The following is a 16840-nucleotide window of genomic DNA, read 5'->3' as shown; positions in this document are numbered from 1 at the left end:
GCGCGAACCACCTTGCGTCTCTCTTCTCCTTCGTCGTCGTCCTCCTCTTCCTCTCCTCCGCTCCGCCTCCTCGTCCCGTGATACAATGGTTTCCCTTCTTTCCCTCGTCCTCCGCGTCCGTCTTGCTCCTTCCTCGCCGATCGTCCTCCTCCGACCTCCTTCCCTTTCTTCTTCCTCTTCTTCTCGATCCTCTTCCTCCTCCTCCACCGTCAACGATCATCTCTTCTCCGGTGCTCGTTGTCTTGTTCCTTTCTGGTTGACTTCCTCTCTCCGCTTCCCTCTTCGGCCGTTCTCCGTCGGTTCCCTCGAAAAATTATGCGCTCTGGGGAGGTGAACATCCGTTTTACAGGAGACCAGGAGGACTATAGCTGCTTGGCCGCGCGCGACCGCCTCCTCCCCCGTTCCACGCACCTGTGGACCCATGCGCGCGCGTGCACACACGGTTTTTTCCGCATGAAAGCGTGCGCCACACCGGGCCCCGGTGGTTCACGAGCCGAGCGTAATTGAAGACTTCGGGATAGAATGGGAGTGCCACGTGGACGACGAGGAAAATTAATTGCCGTTAGCACCGTTAGACCCATAGATCGTAGGTGGTTCGTTCGTCAGAGGCCGAGCGCGCGAGCGCAGGCTTCTAGGAAACGGAATGGAGGATCCGTTCGCGGTTCAGCGACTGCTTATGAGCTTGGAACTTCTTTTAATCACCGCTGTCGGTGCTGTTGTACTTTTGATACATTGAGAACAGTTTCGCGATACCGGAATGCCGATTCGCGAGCGTGCGCGTCTGTCCGGAGGAATTTTACACGCTCGATGAATCTTTTTGCGGAACCGACTCGCAGATTTGTCTTCCGATTACCGTTCGCCGAGCGTTTCTCTCGTCTTCCGTGAAACACCGCTCGGAATTGTTCGAAAGACCCCGACGCGTTCGTTACCGCCGCTTGTTTGGTCGGCGGAGTTTTTCCGCGGTCGGCAATGGGGGAAATTAGCGAACGGAATTTATGATGGATCGGATGGGTATCGGGGATCTGTTGCTTCAACGTGTCCATTGAGACATCGACACGCTTTCGACTTTTTTGTGACACGTTTTCCTCTCGTTTTGCGTGTAAAGTACATCGAGAGTTTCTGATAAGCAGGTAATCGAAGGAATAGTCGCGCAAGTGTATGAAACGTTTTATTTACCGATACGGCGAAGGCGAAACGTACCGTAAGATTAGTAAAGCAGCCTTACTGTACTTAATAATTCAAGCCGCGTTAGAACTCCCGCGTAATCGCATTACGGAAGTATTAAAATTCTATGAAAGTAATAAGCTCTTAATATACACGATCGTTAAGCGCGCCACGCTTTCCACATATTTTTCGAACGCGCACCGAAATTAAACGGTAACAGGAGGATCGCGAGTGTTGATCTCTTTTTGCGCTCACTCCGAGCGAAGCCGGCGGAGAGATGCGTCGTCGTTACATAAACCGAATAGTGACGATTATTTTTTAATTGCTCGATTCATTAACCTTGAGCGAATTCGATATTACCGTACAGCTGTTTTGTACGATTATCAGCCGGCATAATAATGGTTCGGTAATAACGGCCTCTGTTCGCGCAACAGATATAAACAAAAAAGGGGCATTATCTCGGTCGTATTTTATTTAATCGTGGCAGCTAATGCGCCCAAGAATTCCTAGCGTGAAACGTACCAATTGAAAATAATAAACCCCCGGGGATATTAACTCGTCGGGTCATCGACTAGCCTGGCAAGGTCAGGTGGCAGTGTCTTGCCGGAATCGAAAAAATAGGATTAATGTCCGCCATCGCGGAACGACACAGTGCTCGCAAGTTGAGGCCGGCTGGGACGCCAGCCCCGGAAGAGTGAAAATTCAGTGATTAATCGCGATGGAACGCGTACAAAGAATATACACGCGCCTATTACCGTATAAATTATTTATGAAAAAGCGTATTCACTCGGTTTATCCGGAGATTTGCGATTACAATTCGACAGCGAGGAACTTTAATATTAGAGATTAATCGCGGACGCAGAAGGCATTACGACGACTTAGAGTATTTCATTTTGACAACACGGAAGTAGGTAACGCCAATTGTCGAAGAAGCGTGACAGCTATTTATTCTACAGTCGATTCGAAAACATTCTTATATATAATTAACACTAGGTTCACGGGTATTTATTGTACAGTTTATTCTATTGTCCCTAGGGAAGTTGATATTCGTTCATTTAGATCTTAGAAATTGTAGATGTAGAGGCAATCAGGATTCATGTAATTGGATCAACGAGAACCGATTGGAACATTTACCAAATAATGTTTATGAAATTCAATCTGCGTCAAATCGACGCGTTTCGTGAACCTAGTGTTAAACGAAAGGAACTTGAATATGAAATTCGACGATTTCTAGCTAATAAATTCTAATCATTTTTCTGGAAGTCTTCGGCGTCTTTGTGGATAGATATTTATGTAGATTGATTATAGAATGTTGGACGAAATGACCGTTTAACCGGTGCAAACGAATGAAACGGTTAGGTTAACGGGCACTTTGAGTCGCCGTCGTAAATCGAATTAGCATGAATAAGGAGCCGTTGAATTATTCATACGGATAACGACAAATTAACTCTACAATATGATTTACAGCGGAATGCTCGAATCCATCCGATATAGTATTTCGAACGCAAATAACGACTCACTGGCGACACTCGTCCGCCGTATTATAAGGACATCACGGGCTGAACGACAGCGCGCGTCTCTGGCGGCGATAAAAATTAATAACATAGAACGAAAGGCAAAAGTAACGATCTCTGGCCGAGTGTCGGCGCAGCTTCTTGTTCGGCATCGAACGTGTCGAGGTTAATGGCGCAAAGAATACACTTGCGTGCTTGGTATATCGGATTGCTTAATTCCGTCTGACGTGTGTCTCGAATTGCGGGCTTTGCGAATCTCCTGTGCACCGAGGAGAGCAGAAAACTGACGTTCTTCGAGGATTTGAATTCACTCTTGTTTTAAACAAAATTAAAATATTATTGCTCTGCATTAACACTAGAACTACCGAGCATTTGATACGACTGAAACGTAATCGCTATGAATATTGTAATAGATTATTTTCGGTTTCTTCAGACATTCATTATAGTATTCAAGTGAAACTATTTTCAAAATCATTTCTAATATTCAATGCTTTGAGAATATCGATAATTGCGAAACAAAAACTGAAACCAGTCATTTCGACTGGTAGTTCTAGTGTTAATTATACATTCAATATTATATAATTGTATATTAACACGTCGGGTGTCGAGAATTTCTATCGTTTCGTAATACTCATCATTTTATAATAAAGGCAAATGATATTGAAAATAATTATTAACGATTTAGCATCACAGTAGTCATATCACGCTATGATCTTACTTATGTTACTAAATACTTTCATTTAAAATCAAGCTTTTTATTGTAATTGTTCAGCAATCAGGCAGTCAACATGTTAAATATATTCAATATCGATTTATGTACGATTCGTTTTTTATTAACGATATGTTTTCAAACAATCGACATTTAAAACGAATAAACTTTCGAGAGTAAAAAGCTAATTGTTGATCCAACGTACATTTATATTTTTGCCGGACTATAAATGGAAGGGACGTTCGTTAAAAATTAATTGTCTGGACGGTCGATGATATTGATACTAGTATCATGACTAACAATAAGAGTGGTCGAAGGGTTTCGAGCAGTGCCCGAGCGCTACCTTACCAGGTGATCATCTTTGATACTGCTGGTCGTTCAAGGAATCGTTTCGCATCAGATACACTCCACGCCGAGGGCGACATCTCATGATCAGCGTGACTTTGTTCTAAGTAATATGGTCGCTGGGATTCCGATACTATCGCGATCCCTCGGTATAATATCATTTTCGATCGTCTTCTATTCGATACGCGAACAATGAACAAGTACGCGTACCTTTAACACTAGAACTACCGTACCAGTCAAAATCACTGGTTTCGATTTTTTTGATTGGCAATCATTGATATCTTCGAAATGATTTTTAAAATAAATAGTTTCATTTCAGTACTATAATGAGTGCCCAAAGAAACTGCAAATAATCTGTTACAATTTTTATAGGAATTGCATATTAATCGTATTAAATGCTCGGTGGTTCTAGTGTTGAAGGAAATTTGATGCATTCTAAATATTTCAATATTTCTAAATATTTCATTTCAAAATGACTAGTTTCGATTTGTTTGTTTAGCAATTATTGAGATCTTCGAAGCATTGAATATTCGAAATGATTTTGAAAATAGTTTCATTTCAGTACTATAATGAAAATCTGAAGAAACTGAAAATAATCTATTCTTACAATTTTTATGGGAATTGCATATTAATAGTATTAAATGCTCGATAGTTCTACTGTTAAAAATAGAAAACTTTGGTTTTGTACAAATTGAAAATATTCATTCGTAGGAACCGTGACTTACTGTTCATCAGTCTAAACGTACAACGTACACAGTGTACGCAGTTACACAAAATTACAAATCGAAAGGGGACACAATTCCACAATAATTTAATAACGCTTACGAATTAATCGAACGTATAAAATTCTCGTGACAGATCAACGGCGTTAAGCTCTCATTAAGCATTCTACTCCTTCGATCGCGAGAACTCGAGGTCTCGTTTTTGCATGTGGAGCACACACGCGACCGGCAGCTGTACAACGGGGAGGGAACGATATAATTTTCAAGTTTGAACAGCGGCATAAGTAAGCTTGTCCCGGTCGCATAAAACGGGGGAATTTAAATGAAAACGTTTTATTTCTCCCGTCTCAGTAACGACAGTTCCGAAATACATTCCTTCCAAAGCATCTCGAGCGCGGCCTCATATATAGACATTGTTCCTTGGATTAATTCGAGAATATCACGATCGAGGTGCACAGCGCAGAAGATACGCGGTATTATAGAAACGATCGTTTTTGCGGAAAAGTGAACGTGGCTAATTGGATCCGCGGTAAGGGAGAGAGAGAGAGGTGGGGGGCGGTAAGAGAGGGGCGGTAGGGAAGGGAATAATGTCGATGCAAATAAGGACGAACGGGAATGAGCGGCGTTCAGAAACAGATATCATACCGTTTATTAATATACGTCGTTCAATTCGGAATACGATCGAGTTAATTAAATCCGGGCGCGCCCCCCGGTTTCCTGCGTAGCCGAAATACTGCCTTGAGATCTCGCGCGGCGCCGTGGGCAGTCCCCGCCGCGGTAATTGAGCGAACAAAGTCCGGAAACGCGGCGGCGATCGCGATCAGGAGGAGAGCCGGGAACGCATTAACATCGGTGCGCGGCCGGGGTTCACGAAAAGTCTTACGGTTTCGGCTCGATCGTCGGCGTGTATCCGCCGAGTCGCATTGTGTTTCGGAATGGTTTATAATTGAATCGTTCCGCGCCGCGTGCGCCGCACGGATCGCGTAACCGCGGTATATAATTTTCAAACAATATATCGAGCGGTTCGAATGCTATCGCGGCTTTCGGGATCTTTCCGGTAACGCGAGCAGGAAGAATGGCATCGACACTTCGCCTGAAGGCTCGTCCGCGCGAGGAACGCCGCGTACGCCGCACAATGCGTCGCGTCGCGTAGCGGCGCAATGGCGCAACGGCGCGTTCGCGTTCCGCCGCTAACGAGCATGTAATACTTACATCAGCTCCGATGGACGAAGGTTGTTCACATCGCGCAATCGGGAGGCGAGAGTCCCGTAACGCGACGGTCGGACGTTCGGCTCGCGGACTACGCGGCCGCGGAATCGGCAGCCGCTCTGCGACCACGTCACCGGCCCTCTACGGAGTCCTTCACCTCCCTCGTACTTCCTCCTACGAACCTCCCCCCCCCCCAGCCCCGCTTCTCTTATGTAGATCACGGATAAGCACGTTCCATTTGAATAACGTACGCTGCTCCTCGGAACTTTCGGATCGCTAACACTTAGGCGACCGCCTAAAAGGAGCTACAACTACGACCTCCTTCGTTATCTTCGATTGAACTCGTTTAATTAATTCGGTTAGGAACTGTGTTTTGTAGAAACAAGAACATTTGATAGACTGCGAATAATCTGGCTTCAAGACTTACTAAACAACGAAAGAAAAGATAAAGAGAATAGAAGGCGATGCGTTGATAAGTGGAAAGTTGTCTTCTAATTTACGTATGCTTTCGAATTAGTTCGTTTCAAATATGTAATTAACACTCGTTTCATTGTGAGTGTTAATTACACTGTTGTATGGTTGAAGGTTGTTTGTGTTTTCTAATTTCTAATTCTAATTTTTGATAGTGTTCCTAGCGAGAATTAGAAATGCAATATTTCTTCGATCTTTCATTTTCCTTCTTAGTACAAAATTCGGATGTGTGGAAAATTTAATTTTAGGGTAGTTTCTTTGATTCATTAAAATATTCAATATCATAACTGGTGCAATATTGGAGCCTACAGAGTTCAAAGGGTTAATTGTTTTGCTTGTCCATCTAAGGGTTTCGCACATGGAATCTTTGTTAGAAATTCTTTCATCGTCAGTACCGTTGAATTCAATGTTTTCATAAAATTCTATATTCTTCGTGTTATTCAGACGATTAACATCATAGATCATTCTTAAAGTGGCGTCGAAAATGAAGGGAATAAACATTTAAACGGTCAGACGAATGAAGTTAGCAAACCGCTTTCTGTATGAAATTCAATTCCGACTCGTACGAATGACTACAGCCTGATGAAATTCATCGTTTGTCAGACACCGTGCGCAAGGTACAATCAGCAATCAACTTGTTTTCTTTCACTTTATCCACATATTCATCAATTATGCATTAGGAGCCCTCGTTATACAACTCACGGGCACTTCTATTCCCAAGATTGCTGCGGAAAGTCCCTCTTTTGTTTCCTGTTGCGATAAGTGAAGCCTGCCGATGCCTCGTGATTATACGTCTATGAGAAAGCATAGCGAACCTTGAATTTCCACGTTATAATGATTGGCTTAAAGTTTGCCCGCGCCTTAATGAGAATGTAGGTGAAACATCATTCCGAGATCTTTTATTTGCAATACATTCTGACACGAATCAACTGTAACGCTCCGTTTGTTCGGTTCTCGATATACATATACGGTATCTATATCTTATTTATTTTCATTTCGATAAAACTGTGTTTCTATCATTCTCGTGTTTATCTTCCGCAACGATTATTACATCGAAAAAATGAACTATTCGATAATGTTTAATACATTCGACTTTGACATCGGAACATACGTTCTCATATCGCTTGAATTTCGTTTCGGAATGTTTTCCCGATAGTTATTGATAAAAATCCAGCTAATGAAATACGATTTGCGTTTTAATCTATTCAGACGAGTAATAAAATCAATCCGAGGAATTTTTCAATTTTATACCGTACATGGAAACATTTCATATTCGCTAATATTTATCTCGATATTCGAACTCCGCTGTACGCGGCAAACAAGGTGGATTACAGTTTTAATATTAATTCGAATATTCCGCTAATTTCTTAGTCAATTTGGATTATTCATTTTTAAGCTTCGACGGGGTTTAGAGGTTTCGCGGATGTTTCCTCCGTCGGGACTCGGCAATATTTCACGAATCGCGGATTTACATACATTATCGAAACGTACGAATAACTCAGCCGACGGTTTGTCCGGGGTTCTTCCACGTAACTTACGGTACATGACGCGTTTTCAAACCGAGTTTCTTAATAGTGTCGTAAACGTCGTGGAACATCCTTCCGTGAGCCAGCTGCGAGAAAGGTAATTCGAACAGTTAAGCAGATTGAAAGTTGTTTCATTGATACGATGAGAGTGCCTGCTCGAAACTTGTTTTTGCGCTGTACAGTTTCCACATTTTTGTTACAAGTGTTCAGCAGCCAGACTGCCGCGACGCGCAGCTGTGTGTCACGGGACGAATTGAACTTGCGCACTTAAACACCACGAATTTATTTCCGCAAGGAAACAATCACTTAAAAGTGAACGGTACCTGTGCATTCTGCAAACCGCATGGATACAAACGATGCCACAAAAACAATGATTTTTCCCACGAGGCTAAGTGCAACTGAATTCGAAGGTTCGAGTGACCGTTACGTCTGACCGTTACCCGCCTTTTCTACTAAATACACGCGACGACGCCGACATTTCGAAGACACGAATCAATGAGAAATTCTCCTAAACGAATCGATTCCTCCTTGGAATAATTCTACCTTCTCTCGACGATACGGAGAAATATTCGAGGTCGGATGAAATGTATGTGGTATTAATGGTATTTTCAATATGTTTTATTTAAAAAAAACATAGTAATAGATAATTGAATAGAATACAAATAAATAGAAACAATATAGATCGCGGTGTACTCTAAATCTCTCGCCATCTGCACTTAACACTAAAACTAGCAGTTAAATCGACTTTTTGAAATTCTTCTATAGTAACTCCAAGAATGCATATATCGGGCCTGGTCTCCATCAGTCTCTCTTTTATGACCCTTAGAACACTCGCGGTCCCACTGTCTTAACCTTTTAGGCACGGCTGAATTTTACGCCAGGCTGTTTCTCTGCACGGACAATGCTGTTTTCTACGCGAGTACATTGGAATGAAGTCTTTAATGATTAAATTATAATTTTTCTGAAAGATATGAAATACAATTGGGTATGATCTATGATATATTGGTAGCGACGGAGCCACTATAGCGGCGCGTCGTGCCTAAGAGGTTAAACCTACGATACCATTCGTAAATACGTGTGTGCGCGCGTTTCATCGTACCGGCGAGAACCATGGAAGGGAGAGTTTCGGCGTGGAATAATCCACTCCGCGGAACAATACTATTTCATACCGCTGATAAACGAATCGCGGCAACGTATTGATATTGACGCAAAGAGGATAATAAATTGACATGGCGGGCCGCTCGTGTCGGGAGGAATTCTATCTAGGGTTAGCAATCCCCGTGGCCCCTGTTCCTAGAGCTATTCTTCATTATCTCCCCCGTTCCGCAAGTTATTCGCCGGCGTGAAACATAAAAATTATTGGCATCCAATTAGAGGGACCGTAGCCCGTGATAAATGCCCGACGCGTGCAGAGAGGCCGAAGAAGGTAGTCCCGGGGTAAACGAAAGAGAGCCAGGCATTTACGTTTCATCGGGCCGTGGAATGAAGAGCGATTCGGGATTGAGATCCGCTTGAAAATTCCCGGCGAGCGCCGGCCGAGGCCAGGCGGCAGCGGCGCGCGGTGGTCTTCTTCTGATCTGTTAATATAAGTGTTGTGAATTGCAAATCACTGGTCTGGAAGGGACGAACAGGATTCAGATGCCCGAAGGTGCTCGCCGGTCTCGCTCTTCCGGGAAGCAGAAGCAGATCGAAGGGGATTACGAACGGTACCGGGAGTTTTGGGAGCAGACTGTACCCACCGGTAATCCATAAGGTATTTCCTGTCCGAGAGGATAGTCGGGGGAATATCGAATCGAACGTTCGATTTAATTTACGTTAGCGTGCGGTGAGCAGAACTTCCGACGTTCGGCATTCCGGCCGAAAGGAATTCTTTCGGCGCACGAAGCGGGCCCGCGCGGTGTTCACGCGTAAATCATCCGAGCCGAGGAATTCGAAGCGCGAAAATTTTCTTCCAATCAAGGCCGGCTGCCGGGTCCACGGGCGCGTAATTAAAGACAGTCGAATCGCCGCTCGACGATAACGAACTGGAAGAATAAAGGAGGCGGTCAACGAGCCGGACAGCTCTAAGAAGCGTGACTAACAACTTCATAGACCCCTGCGCCGGCCGTTTGTTTTCAGGCTGCGCCTAGGATTCGTAAGCGATGTTTTATACCGTGTGTCACGTCACGTATCCTCGTTACGCATGATGTACGATTTCCTGTATGCAAGAATCTACTTATTCATATCGATTCCTCTTTCCACCGATACACGTCGAATTCGGAGAGTCATGGCGGCACACTCGACTGCGCGACGTCGTCTAAACCCCCCCCCCCCCCTGCGCAAATACTGCGACATGTCCTGATTCGATAATTGAAAGATCTGCTTTCGATAACCGGGGGAACGAGTGTCGCGATAAGATTCAAACTATTCCGGTAGACGGCTCGCTTGTTGACGCTTTCAAGTAATATAGAAAGAAATTAATGGATCGCGACGCTCGGAACGATATTCCGATCGCGATTCCCCTGGAAACGTTCGCTGAGAAATCATCAGCTGTTGCCGGCCTGTTTTCGAAAGGATAAAATAATCCTCGGAACACTGATCAAAGTCGAAGCATCGATAATTACCTGAATACTCTTCGTTCGCGAAAGCGAGGAACAAGCGTTAACACTAGGTTCATGGAACGCGTGAAATTGACGCATATTGGATTTTAGAAATTTTATTTTATAAATGTTATTTTAAGGGTGTTGAATATCTGTTGAATGTTTGTAGAAGCCGAGAATAATTTATTGTTACAATTTTTATAGAGATCACGTGTCAGTCGTTTTAAATACACGGTAGTTCTAGGGTTAACCCTTTGCACTTCGATCGCCGTTCGATTTGACCGAACAAAATGATCAAATTTAGAATTCAATATGAAATTTGATGTAATGTATCGACACATGGAACATCGGAATAAAATAGTTCTGTCACTTAATTCACACTAGGTTCACGGAACGCGTGAAATTGACGCACATTGTATTTCAGAAATATTATTTTGTAAATGTTTACGCCGATTTCGATTGATCCGATCACACTGACACGTACCCCAATTACCTACTATCGAATCTCCAGTTTCCACAATCTAAATAACCAAGCATCAATTCTTTCAGAAACAATAGAACGAATTGTACAATAAATGCCCGTAAACCTAGCGTTAATCAACCGTTTAGCCGCGATAATGAACAACTCTGAAATGACCAAAAACTGACAAAACCAACAGTAACAGCCTGAGCGAATGAAATATTACAGAATCCGTGGAACACCGGGCACGCTCGTAGGAACGTTCTGATGTTTGAAGATCGAGACTCTAACGCGTTCATAAATAATGACGGCCGCTTCGCGGAACAACCAAACGTTCGCCCGCTGTTTATACGAAACAACGGGCGCTGCTTAATGCTCGAATATTAAATTTTAAATGGATGTAGTTCGGGTAGCGCCGCTTCCGCTTGTACACAGAAGGCGTGCGTCGGCGACGACGACGACGACAATTTTCGAGATAGAACGGCACCGACACACCCGGTCGCCGGTGTATTACACATCTTTTTAACCTCCACGCTCGGTTTGTACGCTTTGCAAATATTCAAATGGCTTCACTAATGGACCCTCTTCCCGAGCGCGCGCGCTCCGGTGTTGCATCAAAGTGGCACAACGCAGCGGAGCGCTCGAAAAGGTACATCCATCTTCCCTTGACCCACCCAATGCAGTTCCGGGATCCCGAAAATTACGGGCTAACGGAAAGTCTCCGCCTGTCTCGTTCCTTCCTCCCTCCCCGGCGCACACCGGGCCCCCTTCCTCCGCCATCTTCCTTCCCCCCTCGCTGCCCCCCGCGCGTTTCTCCCTGTTTCTTGGTTTCTACCATTCTTCCGAGCTGGTCATTGACTTCGCTTCGCCCAGGCCCGACGATCGCAACAGAATCGCAATCCGCTTGCACTTGTTCATCCTTCTTTTTTCCTCGCATACCTTAAATCGCGTCCGGCCCGCGATTTATCGATCAACGGGAGCGCGTCTCGTCCCGAACCGTTGCGCTCCGCCGACGTTGCGACGCTTTCGGCGTCTCGTCATACGGATCCATCGAGATGTACCGTTCGCCGCCATTTTTCTCTGCGAGAGCTTCATTGTTTAATGGTTTGACGTCATCCGGATACGGGTGACACCATTTTTAACACTAGATTTACGGAACTTGTAAATTTGACGGATACCGAATTGTTTCAACGTAATTTAGTAACGGATTAAGTATATTTCGATTCGTGCAATTGTACGAATACGCGTTGCGATACTTCGGTTTCGAAGCTACAACTTTCGTGATTTCCAGAAGAAAGAAATTCTAGAAACACCATAGCGACACGTTTCACTCGCGAAGTTTCGATTTTCGTCGTCGAACAACGAAACGTTCAGTTAACATCGTAAAACACAAACTGCGGCAAGTGTGATAAGTAGAAATGAAAACAAAATATTTTCACACTTCCTCGTAGTAAAGTCGTTTGACTGTCACGTTGGTTACCGATTCACGACGCTTCCAAATTATCTGAGAATTACAGTACGCGATGATCGATCTCAAATAAACACGTTTAACAGCGCAAGCAAGTAGGTTAATAAAATCATAACCCACAAATTGTCGTGCCAAGTAATAAATAATCGTTTCTAGTAATCTGAAACAAAAAACCAACTGATACAAAAACCAACCTTTGAACTCTGTAGGCTCCAATATTGCACCAGTTGTAACATTAAATATTTTAATAAATCTTAAAGAAACTACTCTAAAATTATTCGATTTTCACATCCAAATTTTCTACTAAGAAGGAAAATGAAAGATCGAAGGAATGGTATAGCATTTCCCATTTTCGCTAGGAGTACCATAAAAATTGCAGTTGCTGATAGATTACAAAACAACCTGAAGTGCTAAGGGTTAAAGGTCAACACTTTAAACGCCGTAGGGGTCACCGATGATCCACCATAAAATCGAATTACTATAATCCACTCGATTAAACGAGGCTCACTTGAAAACGTTTCTATATTATAAATAACGCCACCTAACGCGACGGCATTCGACGAGACGAACGCGCGAGGGCAATAAAATTCAATGAAACCGTTCGATCTTACAGTCGGTTCGTTCCGTGTGTTTCGCATCGCGAAATCGTCCGGCGTGCGACGTGTTAATAGGACAACAATTGAAGCGGCCCGCGAAAGTGAAATTCCGTGGAAGCGGCGTTGATGAGCGGCGTCGGCGGCGGCGGGAGCGGCAGGCTAGAATTCGCCCGGGGCCGTTCAACGAAACCGTCGAAACCCGCGTGGAAGTCGGCCGCGCGTCTCGCGGAAACGTATCAATACCGGCGAATCCGGCGTGCCGCGCGATAAGGATAACAGTTGAGTCACGTCGGAGAAACGCGAAACGGGAAACCGCCCACGCCAGCGCGCGGCCGGCTGCCTGTGAATCCGGCCAGGTCAGCGGAACTCGAGGCACTTTTTATTACAAAGAAAGCGGAGAACTTTGATCCCGAATGCACGCTAACGGAGCCGTAACGTTGGCTCTCGTTGCTCCGGGGATCGCGATAACGAAGTTATCGCGTCGTCCCTCTTTCGTGTAATCTGCAGTTACGGAATCTGGGCCGATGCGTTTTTCCGCGGTTCAGGGACACGGTAAACACTGTTGCGCCCGCGATTTACAGGATTAAACCGTTCGCGTTGCCCGATACCCGGCCGACATCTTATAATCATTGTCAGCGGTACGCTGTCACGCGATTGATGGGTACAGCTCGCCGAGGAGCGATTCCGGAGAGGAATTTCAGAGCGACACGCGCTGTCGCGTGCAACTTTTAGCTTTCTGGAACCTGCAGAAAGGAATTCGGAGATTTCTCGTATTACCGGGCATTAGATCGTTATTATTGTTATCGGTACTCGTACATAATTCTTGCGGCGTAATAACGAGACACCAATTAATGTTTGACGACCGATTGTACCGACGGAAACCATTATTCCCGTAGCTCGTAAATATTTATCGCGTTTCCAAAGCGTCTAATAAGTAAGCGTAATTCCGGTTTCATTGAAACTGAAACTATATGCGAGAAAATTTAGGTACCGTTGGAAGTGGTAGTTACAGGTGGAACAGCTTGTGCAGTTACAGTACTGATTATAAAGTGCTCCACGCATGCAGATCGGAGAGGAGAAAGTGATAAATTTAGAGAAGAACGTAACTATTTAACTGCCTCGAAAAACGTTTCAAACGGAATCAAGTTTCCCTTTTAATAACGATAATCAGTGAAACTCGAATCGTCGAAACATAGAAATACAATGTGCAACGAACGGTAAATTCGTCGCACGGGAGTCTGCAACGATCAAATCGTTTCTAAAAAATGAAACCGGTCATCACAGAGAAAAAACAACACACCCCACCTGTTCGATTCACTGGCGCGCGATTGCGGATGATTATTTCCTGTTCGGTCGCATAAAAATTAATGGCACAATCTCGCGCGGTTATGACGGAAAACACGCCGATACCGCGATTCGGGGAACAGGAAGTCCTGGATTCGACACGAACGCTCATTCGTCGCGAATATCCCACGATGCCCGAAGAAAGGGAGATCGGCGCGGTGGTCGAAGTTAATCGCGAGAGGAACTCGGACTCGCTAATTCGCTGGTGAAGAATTACGGGTAACGCGTTTCCCAACGTTTCGGAACGGAAACGCTGGAAATCCAGGCCGAGCCGAAGACTCGGGGCGCGGCGCAGGGATAGAGGAACGCGATGGATAACGCTCGCTCCCGAGAGTCCGGTCCCGTTATGCAGTTTCGCGGATACACACCGAAAATGGTTCTGCTTCAGTTGCCGCTAAAACGATGGGAATTTTGCGTTACGCGCGGCCAACGGGCAGATGAAAGGAGAAGGAGCGAGCTGCTTCTGCGGTAACAGCAGTTGCAGCGGTAATTTTACTTTACGCCGGCAATAAATGTGCCCCGCTCACGCACGCTTCCGCGATAGCGGCGTTCCCTTCTCTCCTTTTCGCGGCGGGCCCTCTCGCGTACGACGCGCTATCTCGCTGGCCGGCTCCTTAGAATCGCCGCTTAGCGCCCACGGCGTGGCACGAGTCGCCCGATCGACAAAAAGAAACGGAAAACCAACGGAATATTAAGGATACGTGCCACCGTTTCGCCCAGCGTCGCGCCAGCACGCGAGCGGTTTATTAACACGTTTCGCGGCCGGGCTCCGTATATCATTCCTCGGTGTCTCGAATCGCTTCGCGAGACAAAACCTGTAGCGCCGCGAACAGGTACGCTCCGTAAATGGCCGGTATGGCAAGAATTCACTCCGATCGGAAGATTACGTCGAAAATTCGCATGCCGGACGGATATTCGCGTATCTGTACACTCGAGGCACGAGAATACGAAGGAATTTTTATTCTCTCGAAGTGGAAGTTTCGATGATATCGAGCGGGTCGTTTATTTTTAGATGATTTAGTGATCGGTGCTTCTTAATCGAGTCGTGTATTTCTGTTTTACCTTTTATGTAATTCGAGGATAATGGGATTTTACGATAAATTGCTATGTTTCGATTTTGGTCGGATCGAGCTTGAAGAATATCCGTGTAGAACCATGTATGCAAAATATTTTGTACCACGGTGGTATTTAGACCAATTGGACAAGGAGATAAATATAATGCGAGAAACTCGAGTCCTCGAAACTTCGAAGCTCCAACATTAACGCGGACGAAGATCCCTTGAAGTACAGGAAACGTTTAGCAGATGAAGCTAAATTATATATCGATTGCTTAGATAATTGGAAAAAGGAAACCTCGTACTGAATTCTTGCTATTCGAGTAATTAAATCACCCCTTTGTGACTTAGCATTCCAAATATGAACATTTCATCTCTCGAAATGCCGACATTTGTCCGCAAAGGGTTGAATGCTGAATCTTGATTAACCCCTTGGCGTATTATTTACTTTCGTTACTAAGCTCGTGTAATATTTTATCGGAAATGGAATCACATGGAAATTTCATTTGAAGATACATTGATAATAGCAAAATAATTGTTTGCTTTGATCCGTGGGTAATTAACAATATTGATTCTTGTCAACCAGTGAACTGTGTTTTACGAGTACACACGTCATCATAAAGTTTGACACGATACTAATTCTTTCAGCGATGAATTCCTTAGTTTCTCACATAAACATGTAATTCTTCTTTGTTTCGCTTTAATCTCTCATTAAAATATACTCTAAGTGCATTCGTCCTGCATTCGTCCTGCGTACAAGCTCCATTATTTTATTTTATCGCAGAACGAGAGATTTTTCCAACTAAGTTCCACAGTTAACTGGTTAAATTAGTAAACATGAGATTTTCCACGACATCCTTCTCGAATTCGTATCGACTGTCAAATGATTTACAAGCTTCCATTTATTCCTCGGTACGTTGCGCAACGAACCATCTGCAAGCCTACGTTTACAGACTACCGTGCCAGCAACACGTGCGCACGGTTCGCAGTTCGTTGTTTCCGTCTGATCTGCAGCGGATTAACCGTAACAGAATAGGTCGAGCGACGGCAGTTTCGAAAGCATCTTGTCTAATTAGCGTTTTCATTCCCTTCGGACGAAGTCGGGCGCAGCCGGTCCGCCGGAGGTCGAAAGAAAGTGAACAGTTTCTTAGGCGAGCCCGCGCCTTCCGCGTCGCCGAGCAATCGCGTTGAATTCAGTGCTCGCGCCTTCCGAATATCTGGACCGCTCCTCGTTCTTATCCGGGTTTTCGCTTTGCAGTAAATATCCCTCTATTTGCGTTCCTCTTGTTTCGCTGAGTCCGCGTTCTTCTCGGTTCCCTTCGCGCGTTGCCGCTCGCGCGCGCGATATGCTGTCTCCATACGTGAACTTTTATCTGAATATGTTTGTGCAGAAGCTGCGGAGGAATTTCGGACAACAGCGGTCGCCAGCGGAGAAGGTAAGTTTCGAATGTTATTTCCGTAGAGATCAAATTGTATTTATATTATCCTATTATTACACCGTGCGCGCGGGGGAAATTAGATCGGCCGGCGTTGCAGGGGTGGTCACCCTTCGCGAACACCTTCGGCGTTTATTCCGTAAAGTTGAAAAACTGTTCGTAACTGAAAAAGTTCGGTCAGACTGGGGCTCATCGTCAATGAGGAAGGATATTATTATTTCAGAACGGCGTAATAATACTCG

At 44.8% G+C, this 16840-nt stretch overlaps 1 protein-coding gene across 1 annotated transcript in view; it reads right to left on the bottom strand.

Annotated features, from left to right (window-relative positions):
• The window catches only part of LOC116429211 (autophagy-related protein 16-1-like), a 332302-nt gene that overhangs the window by 131279 nt on the left and 184183 nt on the right, over positions 1-16840 (bottom strand). The window lies entirely within an intron of this gene.

The sequence above is a fragment of the Nomia melanderi genome, chromosome 3 (genome assembly GCF_051020985.1).
Source record: "Nomia melanderi isolate GNS246 chromosome 3, iyNomMela1, whole genome shotgun sequence".
Classification (NCBI taxonomy): domain Eukaryota; kingdom Metazoa; phylum Arthropoda; class Insecta; order Hymenoptera; family Halictidae; genus Nomia; species Nomia melanderi.
Note: the sequence above shows the minus strand (reverse complement) of the source record. Positions and strands in the feature narration are given on the sequence as shown.